The 8,043-nt window shown below is 42.0% G+C and overlaps 1 long non-coding RNA gene across 1 annotated transcript; it reads left to right on the top strand.

Moving 5' to 3' along the window:
• The first annotated feature begins 986 nt into the window (after positions 1-986).
• On the top strand, positions 987-3,451 carry LOC117454689 (uncharacterized). Its single transcript, XR_004553015.2, has 3 exons — positions 987-1,044; positions 2,042-2,137; positions 3,156-3,451. It is a non-coding gene; the product is annotated as an uncharacterized lncRNA (long non-coding RNA).
• The last annotated feature ends 4,592 nt before the right edge of the window (positions 3,452-8,043 follow it).

Here is an 8,043-nt window from a genome sequence, read left to right as displayed (position 1 = left end):
GGACACACGAATATGGAATTGTGAATTTCGCACGAAGATGGCCCCGAACCACACACGAAGGCAACATTTACATTACATTTAAGACATACAACTGCAACGAAAGTAACACAAACAATTATGTTACAGTACTATGATACAGTACTGATATGTTCAGACTTTGTTCTTTACTTTATCCGTCTTTATATGTAGAAATATTACGTTTTCTCCGTCATGTTGTTGTTTCCATAGCAACAACAACTTCCTGTCAACTGTCCTTCAAAATAATATATTATATCCTTTTTAGTTTCACAGAACACAAATTGGGTTATTTACATAATATGTTTACATGATTTTGTTGTGCAATAAAACAACCCGATGGACACACGATAAAGGAAATGTTCAAATTCGGCTGTGATCGTAGCAACATCGGGCCGTTCGTGAGGGCATCTTAAGCCATCGTATGATCGCTGGTGGAGTTTCTCAGGCACCGGCAGCAACTTCGTGAGCGGTGGCAAAATCTTTGACATGCCAAAAAATTGCCGAAGGACCTTGCGAAGGTTCATTTTCGTGTTGAATTCGTGTGTTCATTTTGCCCTTCGTAAGGCCATCGTGAGGGCATCTTGTTATCATCCGTGCCATCGGGCATTCGCCCCGATCAGAGTGAGGGTGAATGCACCGATGATAACACGAAGATGACACGATTTGACAAGATGCCCTCACGAGTGCCTTACGAAGTTGCCGCTCACGAAGTTGCTGCCGGAGCCTGAGAAACTCCACCAGCGATCATACGATGGCTTAAGATACCCTCACGAATGGCCCGATGTTGCTACGATCACAGCCGAATTTGAACATTTCCTTTATCGTGTGTCCATCGGGTTGTTTTATTGCACAACAAAATCATGTAAACATATTATGTAAATAACCCAATTTGTGTTCTGTGAAACTAAAAAGGATATAATATATTATTTTGAAGGACAGTTGACAGGAAGTTGTTGTTGTTGTTGCTATGGAAACAACAACATGACGGAGAAAACGTAATATGTTCTACATATAAAGACGGATAAAGTAAAGAACAAAGTCTGAAGATATCAGTACAGTATCATAGTACTGTAACATAATTGTTTTTGTTACTTTCATTGCAGTTGTATGTCTTAAATGTAATGTAAATGTTGCCTTCGTGTGTGGTTCGGGGCTATCTTCGTGCGAAATTCACAATTCCATATTCGTGTGTCCATCGGGTGTCAACTTCGGGACATTGTGACAGGGGCTTTATGCCAGCACATAAGCGCTACGTGGAGTGTATTTCAGCCAGCCTTTGTTTGTGAATGGTAATGGAGGAGCTCCTAAAGGGAGATGAAGTGGGAATAAATGGAGGATTTTCAGCTTGTTAAACGGGGCATTAGAGGGCTTGTGACTGGGAGTTGTAGGCCATAAAAACCAACGGTTCTGCTGCACTCATGTTTTAGTGCATTGGCTCATGGGCTGACAGCTTTGCTGTTTGGGTGTCGTTTTGGGCCATGCCTTGGGGCATGCTTTATGCTGCTCATTTGGCACAGCGGCACTTCCAGGACCCACCAGAGGCAGATTTAGGGAGATATAGAGTCCCTCGTGGAGAGTGGCTCCTCTACACCAATCTGAGGGATATAAAACAGTGAGCAGAGGACAAATGTAAAACATACATCTTGCTGTGTATTTGGTTTCTGCCTTGGAGACTGCGTGTCTCACTTTGTCTTGTGTTTTCTTTTTATCTCCACGTTGTTGCAGGTTTTAAGCTTCTAAGCCAGATGTAAAGCTAATTGGTTTAGTGCTAGATATGATATCAAGGTTTCTGAGAAACAGGCAGGCATGTGTTTGAAATCTGCACATCTGAGTCCTGTGCAGATGTGGAGGCATACATGTGAGCCTTCAGGCAGGCACACACACACACTTATTATTTTTCTCCTTGAGGCCTGGAGGTAATTTTAGGGGTGCTTAAATGATCTAGGCTGCCATAATGATGTCTGCATGCTGACATATTTTCCCATTTTCAATGAAGTATTCCTCTTGTCTGTTCTCAATATAGCACCAATCCATCTGGAATAACAACATCACTTTAAGCTGCAGAACCAGGGAGGATAAACAGATGAGGAAAATGAAAGAAGAAAGGAACGAGAAATCTGTACAAAAGGCTCGCTGCTCTCTGATTGTATCTGCGGTCAAACATTCCCACTCACTCAGCAGTTCTTATGAGAAATCGTTGGATTTGTCCATGCTTTATATCATTTGTATTACTCTAAAGGTCATAACCGTAGGAGTACACATTTACGTTCATCAGCCTGATCTCGTTCATCTGATACATCAAGACATACAATTCAGAGATAATATCAGTATGATGAAAAGGAGGATGTTCTTTTGTGGGTAGCAACCTTATGTGATCCAAATGAGATGTAACTGTGAGCAACAGTGTCCGGGCAACCATTCTGAACGCTCTGAGCATCCATGCGAGGCATTCAAAGAATCTGTGGCCCGCCATGCTGCATGAACAGCCTCCTGGCTGCTTTCGCATATGCACAAAACTGTCAGCAGGCAACACATCACAGACAGAGGCAGGGACATTCAGCAGCGCTGCCTCTCTTCCACAAAGGATGTCTGCGTGCCTGTGTTTGATTGGTGTACACCCAAGATCAATGGGGTTATACAAAGACAATACATATTTTCCCTCTCTAATTACCAGTGTAAATAAATAGTTGGTTAAACTATGACCTGCAATCAGTAATGAATTCAAGATAAAACCCCAAAGTTATTTAAAAAATACTGCTATTCAAAGAAAAAACTGCTTTTCATCATCTGCGTCTTACTTTACCGAGAAGACAAATAGAAGTTAGATACACTTAGATTTCCTGTTGGCAATTCATTATAGGTCTTACACTCAACTTAACAAACCACTTTGTTTTGTTTATGCTGTAAATATAGAAAAACCTAAAATATGAAGCATTTTCATTGTGGGTTATACAAGAATATAATTGATTATATTTGATTATAACTAACTTTCGTTTTAAGTATTCACTTCATACTATGAAGCTCTCAACACCAGGCATGTTTTATCTTTTTTCTTATATGTCATTAAATGTAAGTGTTCCTATGTGCTTTATTTTCCCTCGTAACCTCTGAAATGTCGCCTTTTGACCCCAATACAGAAAATCAGAAACAAGCTGGAGAGAGACAGAGTAATCAGACTTCAGAAGATGGAAGCAAAGAGAAAGAAGGATTTCCTCTCTGAGATGATACAGTCATCCGTCATAATAGCTGTCACAATGATATGGTTCAACAGTTCCCATTTCCCCTTCTGCGGTGTGTGTAGTGTGTGTCTGCATGAACACACATGTGAGCCTGTGTGTGTGTACACAAGCCTGATCTCATGGCATATACCAAATTAAAATACACAATTCCAGTAGTCGACGTACATTATTCTTATATTTTACTTGAGAAGAAGTAACAGCAATATAGAACTCCATTATAAGTCCTGCATTTAAAATATAACTCAAAAGTACAAAAGTACTAGTCTTAAAAACAAAACATAATATATAACAAAGATATATTTGTATGTAAACTTTACATGAGTGTAAATTGAAAAGTACAATATTTGCTTGGGAAATGCAGTGGCGTAAAGTTGTGAAAATAAAGTACCAGTATCTCCAAAATGTTCAAGAATTGAATGACACACTCACTCCCTGCTGCCTTCACACAAAAAAACTCTTCTTATCAAAACTCATAGATGTCTTTGGTCAGTATTAAATTATGAATTTACTTGAATATTATAAATTATGTTTTTAAGCAGCACTTTGATGGTTACATGATTGAACGAGGTCAAGTTTTTTTTAATGCTTTGTATGCTTTTGGGTAGTTAAATACAAATGCATTATATCTGATAGAATGATTTTAACTATAAGGATGTAACAATGAATAAAAGTGCAATACTTCTCTAATAATTGTAGCTAAAAAGGCATAAAGTAGCAAAAAGCACAGTACATTAGTAAATGTGTTTCCCCGACTGCATATAATATTGTAAAAATCCAATGTTGTACTGAAACTTTACACATGATACCGTACATTGTATTGTTCATTACCTGTGCATTAAGATGAGTGAACCATGGCAACAATCTTGACAGTAACAAACTGAACTGCAACTTTTTACATGAAACATAAAGTCAGATCTTTTTTTGGTATGTTACAAATATCGTTCCAATATGTAATGTACACAAATTGAATGTAAGCAGTTCTCAAACCTTCTAGTCATTCCAAGTATACAACAAAAGCTCTCATCTCAGTGATTCAAACGTGCCGATGTTCCCACTAAAACGCCGCATTGTGCTGAATGAACCAATAGAAAGTCAATCAAACACACAGAAGCCAGACGTGCTGTTCAGTTGACAGTCACTTCATCATTATCCACAAGACGGGACTTTGTCTGCTTTGTTTTAGTGACCATGTTAAATGAGCTCAAAACAGATGGGTGCTGTCTCGTAGCCAAAGCCTTCTCTATGAGAGCTATGTGTGTGTCCTGTGCAAGTGTGTGTGTGTGTGTGCGAAGGTAAGCGATACGCAGTTTAGTCATGTACCAATCTCCCTCTGCGCTTGTGTGTGTGGCTAATTACAGCTAAGATGTATGCACAAATCTGTCTTTCCTCTCTGGCTGTCTAACTGTCCAGCTGTCGAATGTCCGGATGTATTTGTGTTTGTGTGTGTTCTGGTGTGCAGATGTCGTTGGGTTGTCGTCCTGCCAGTAACAAGGGCTTTTGGGGAGCAAAGTGGAGGGGAGGACAGGCAGGGGATTGGCAGCAAGGCCTTGAGGTGCAATCCACAGGGAGTCAAGTTGTGAGTCTTAATGCACGTGTGTGTGTGTGTGTGTGTGTGTGTGTGTGTGTGTGTGTGTGTGTGTGTGTGTGTGTGTGTGTGTGTGTGTGTGTGTGTGTGTGTGTGTGTGTGTGTGTGTGTGTGTGTGTGTGTGTGTGTGTGTGTGTGTGTGTGTGTGTGTGTGTTGTTTCGAAGCAAAAGGTGTTTACGGGATGTTATTCCCATAGTTAGAATTTCCAAATTCAACATGTATGTTCTTTGTCACACACACAGTTTGTGTATGCGTGTTGAAAAACCTGATCTTGGATGAAGTCATACGCAGCTGCTGCGTAGCTGACAGACAGTTTCCGCACCACAACATGGGGCCCTATGGTCCGCCTGTCAGGCCGATTGACAGGTGAATGACACCAATGAGAGCCAGGCGTCCCTCCCCCTAGGAGCCAGGCACTGAGTGACAGCCAGTAAGGAGCCAGAAAGAGTGTCTCTGAACCTGAAAGTAATCTCTTTAACTCTCCCTCTTTCTCTTTTTCTGCAATGCTCTTCGCTCTTTCTCCTTCTTCTTTGCCTCCCCTTCCTCTTCCTCGCTTTGGCTCTCCGTCATCAGTCCCTTTTCAAAAAAAGTCTCTTTATTTCTTTCTTTCTCTGGGGGTATTTTTTTCTTACACTGAAGGCCTCTGCCTTTTTTCACTCTCCTCCCCTCTCTTTCTCCCTTTCACTCTGTCTGTCACCGCTCTGCGCTGTTTTCTATTACGGTGTTACAGGATCTAAAGGAGCAGCTTGACTGCTTCTCAGTTCTGTCTCTCAGAGTTAAGGAAAAGTTGTGTAAACTGGGTCAAAATAGGCCCAGGGTTGTGTGAGAAGGACTTCAGTTTGTGTTTGAGCGGAAGAGAGACTGACAGTTTGAGGGTTGTTGGTGCTGGGCATACTAAATCCTTCTGTGACCCCTTATCTTCCTCTGGCCGTGGATACGTTCCTAATATGAGTTTTGCTCATTGTAAAGCTGGTCCACCCAAATTCCTGCAAAAGCTGCTGGGTGAGATTTTATTAGAGTTTCTGCATTTTTGAAACATTACACGGGTGAGTTACTGTGTGCATCCCCACCCTTACCCTCTGGGCCTCTGCACTCCACTCCATGCCCCTCTCACCCATCGGACCCAAAGTAAGCCCACCCAAGTGCCTTTCAGCCTGGCACTCTACCCGCGGCCTACACACCCATCTGACCCCGTAGCCACAGGCCCATTGCCCCGGCCCCCTTTGCACCCGTTGACCCCTCACCTCCTGACCCACTGTCTCACGCTCCCTCTGGCTGTTTTTGCCACCTCAGCCCACCACCCACACTGGCCTTCAACCTCTAAAATGTACAGAATTTGTTTCTGAACATTGTTGTTTGTACATGTGCGCTGCATACATTTATGTGTGTGTTATTGGGGAAGGGGTTTCCAGCAGTGTTTAATGAGGCTTGGTATGGATGTCAAGCAACAGAAGAAAATCTGCTTCCGGTGTCTCTCCAGCTTCTCTCTACTATTAGCCAACTTCAACTCTGCCTTCCAACCTCTTTATCTCAATATGTTTCTGTCTCATTTGTCCATCACGTCCTTTCAATCCATCTTCATCTGCATGGCGTCCCACTCGCTCAGTCAGTCAATCTCTGTGCCTCGCAAGCATTTATGTGTCTCCCGGTGAGTCTCTCACTGTCTGTTTCTGTCTTCTTCTTTGTTATGTTTCTCAGTGTGCCTTCTCTTTGCGTTGTGAGAAACTCTTAAGGGTCTTTGTTACGAGCTCGAGTCTCTTCCATGGTGACCGGCATTGACTGACAGCTCTTACAGAGGTCTCTTCATGGCAGGGGCCAGGGAAGGCATGAAGGAATGTGTGAGTGGATGTAAAATAGAGAGTGTGTGTTTGTTGGTGCAACATCTGAGCATGTACAAGGATACATGTGTGAGTGTTTTCTGCTCACCAGCGTGAGTGCCTATCCTCTGGTGGGTTCATTTTTCTTGTCGAAGGGTTACTGTGATGTTTATCTCAGTGACATAGACAAATAAACCAGGGCAGAGTCAATCTGAGCCAGGCAGTCAGTGCAGAGCCTTCTATGGTTCTGCAAAGTCTGTTTGTTTATCCTCCGTGTTTCCTTTGAACCCCCCCCACCCCAAACACACATATATGAACTACTTATATAACCCAACAGAAAAAAAGGAAACAGAAGTGGAACTGAGTGTAAGTGTGACGAAGGAAGAAAGAAATGCAGAGAAAGACTGATTAATATAAAAAAGACCTGATGAACGATGATGGGGTTCATCCAAAGTTTGGTCACCACGTAGCATTGAGTTCTTTCAGTCATGCTCAACTCCCATGCAAAGAGAAAACCCTGCAGGCACTATCTGAAATCTGACGAAGTGAAACAGAAGAAAGCTTTTACATTACGTGAGTATGTTGTAGTAATTATTTCAATCTTCGAAATGCTCAAAACAGCAAAAGAATAGGGCCCGCACTTTATCTTGGCTGAACTTTTTTTTTTCTGGAACAGGCCTCATTATTCTTTGTCAGCAATTAGAGCCAAAATCTGAGCAGTGATTTGAATCAAAACGATAACATCAATTGCTCAATGGAAAACAGAATTGTTGAAATGAAAGGCTGTGCTGTAACTACCTCGAGTGGACTGAATGATAACAAGAGGCGGGACAGGACGTGGTCAGAGTTTGACCTTTTGACTGACAGGAGCCACGCGGTTTGATGGACAAACGCGACGGACCTGTTGAGCTCGGGAATGTCAACAGGACTTTAAACTGAAGACCTGTTTAAATGTCCACATTTCTCCATGTCTGCACAACGTCTAAATGATGGAGATTTGTATCCATATATCTCGTATCAATCCAAGCAAAACATCAACACCCTGGCAGTCCGAAACTCAAAGCCATACAATAACACAACCCATAGACATTCCATAGCACCCAGTGAGAGGGCTTGAACTACTGCGAAAACATTCAACATACAGGGAAGCCCCAAAAAACACACAGGTACTGCATTTGATATTTTTTTAAAACCTCACTCTTAAAATGATCTGGAAGTGGGAATGAAAGCAGGTCTTTGCCTCCTTTTACCAGAAGCTTGCAAATCACATTACCAAAATACCCAACTGTCGAAAGAGTAGATTATTTAGTGGTAAATGGCTGACAATCAAAGTGGTCAAACATCTTAAAAAAGCAGCAAGGAAAACCATCTCGAACTGGCAGT

Source organism: Pseudochaenichthys georgianus, chromosome 11 (assembly GCF_902827115.2).
Source record: "Pseudochaenichthys georgianus chromosome 11, fPseGeo1.2, whole genome shotgun sequence".
NCBI classification, from domain to species: domain Eukaryota; kingdom Metazoa; phylum Chordata; class Actinopteri; order Perciformes; family Channichthyidae; genus Pseudochaenichthys; species Pseudochaenichthys georgianus.
This window is presented reverse-complemented; position numbering and strand designations above follow the sequence as displayed.